This window comes from Oryzias melastigma, linkage group LG24 (genome assembly GCF_002922805.2).
Source record: "Oryzias melastigma strain HK-1 linkage group LG24, ASM292280v2, whole genome shotgun sequence".
Classification (NCBI taxonomy): domain Eukaryota; kingdom Metazoa; phylum Chordata; class Actinopteri; order Beloniformes; family Adrianichthyidae; genus Oryzias; species Oryzias melastigma.
This window is the reverse complement of record NC_050535.1, coordinates 13,354,817-13,356,830: the sequence shown is the minus strand read 5'-3', so window position 1 is coordinate 13,356,830 and position 2,014 is coordinate 13,354,817. Positions and strand designations below refer to the sequence as shown.

Here is a 2,014-nt window from a genome sequence, read left to right as displayed (position 1 = left end):
CATCATTACCAGTCATGAAAGGCTTGTTTTTTTAACCTTTTTCTACACAAACTTATCGACCCATTCCGCTCTCTGTCCCTGACTTGCACTCAAACACGTCACTTGAAGTGCCATTGTGTCCCTGACCTTCAGATTTGGTTGCCCTTGGTTGTGGCTTTTGCGGAAAGCTTCAACACGAAACTTCTAGATCAATCTCACAGTACATGATGCATGGGTTTTCTTTTTTTTTTGGGCCCCATTAGATGGCTCAGTGAGGACGAAAATGGTGGCGTAGGCAACGCCTCCTACGTCATCGCGGGCCCACGGTTTGTGTGTCTGCGCCTGGGGTTTGTGCGTAACAGAAAGGGGGATTCCGCCTCTTTCTTATAGCTCTTCTGTGATACGGATGGTTGTAAATATTTAGGAGAGGGGAGGAGGGAGAGGAGAGCACTGGAGGGGTTGAGCGAAGAGGGTGTGTATAAGAAGCCTCAGAGGAGGCAAGCGTTTAGTTGTTGAGACCCTGAGCCTAAGGATACAAGCTGAGCCACCCAACTCCCCTGTGTCTGCATAAGGAGGGAATCTAAGATATCACACTCACAGGTAAGAAAGTCACTTACTTCCATGTGTTTCCACCTGTGTGGGGAGATTATTCCATCAGATTGAAGACTTTTATTGGTCTTGCATGCACAAATTGATCCAAAATGGAAATAAGACTGTTTTTCTGCATATTCTGAGTCTATCTCATCTTTTTCTTTCAATGCTTGATCTCTGATTTCACGTTTTGACCCCTGAGATGCCTGTGCGTATAATCCTTTTCACCTGGAGTAATCTATTTTTCCATTACTCTGTTTGTGTCCCTGTGGCTTTGGAGGTATCACAGTCACCATCAGCACCACACGCAATGCACCTGATTACTACCTAATTAACAAAACGGAAAGCACAAGATCATTACAGATAAAAAAAAATCATTAATAGTTAATTAGCTACATGCAAGAATTTTTCACAAGATTTTTAGTTTTATTTAGAAAATTCCTGTATTTTAGCTGAACTGAACAAAACACACAAGTCACTAAATGCCTTTTATTTTTGTTTACTCAGAGCTTGATTAAACAACATGACAAGAACATTTTTTCCCATAAATTTATCGTTCCTGGAGTTTGCTCTGGCGTTTGATAAAGTCAAAGCTTGACAATCGAGTCAGCTGAAAGCAGTTATTATGCTAAGCACATAATAATGATGATTGTAATGATAATGGTAATGAATGTGCATAATCTTTTCCCATTATCAGTAAAGACGATACTCTTAGAGAGGGGGAGAAAACGGGTGCTTAATGTGCCATTCTTGGATAAATGACTCAACGCTGAAGATGTTTTATGAAGGAGAGAACATTTATGAGAAAAAGTGAGGAGTAGTGTTTTAGTTATGTTTAAAAATGTACTATTTGATCATAAAATGGATAAAAAAATTGTTTTTTTGCTTAGTTTTTTAAATGATCAATATTTGGAGGTCAGTTGCTAGAGTTTTGATGCGCATTTGGATAATATGCCTGAAATATATATATTTTTATTGTCTCTGGTAATTATGATCACATAAGTTAATTTGATTGTTATGATTTCCTGCTTTTCTGCCTTTTTAATTTTTTATTTTCTCTTAACGGAGTGAAAGAGAAATGATCAAACCGTTGTTGATAATCATTAAGGTTTCAATACCGAAGTTTCACATTTCATCATGTAAAACAGTTCTTGATATCTTATGAAACATATGAGTATTTTGTGAAAAACAAAGGATAATTCAACTGATTCATATTTTAGTTTGAATTTTTAAAGCTGCACTTTACAAATGAATGTCGTAATGACCACAAAAATATTTATAAATTGTATTTTTTTAAACAGTAAAAGTGAGACTTTGTGGCTCTTTTAGTGGTTTTGGTCTGTATAAAAAAACTGAATCAAAGGGGTCTTTCAGTGTTAATGGTTCCTCTGATTTAAAGTCTGTGTAAATGTGTATTTTTAGGCTATTCCAATCAAAACTCACT

General features: G+C 36.7%; 1 protein-coding gene across 1 annotated transcript in view; it reads left to right on the top strand.

The window, feature by feature from the left end:
* pnocb (prepronociceptin b) overlaps positions 1–2,014 on the top strand; it is a 22,852-nt gene continuing 20,838 nt past the window's right edge. The window contains exon 1 of the mRNA XM_024291441.2: positions 1–579. The gene's annotated coding sequence lies outside the window, so the exon portion shown is untranslated. The remainder of the gene's footprint in view (positions 580–2,014) is intronic.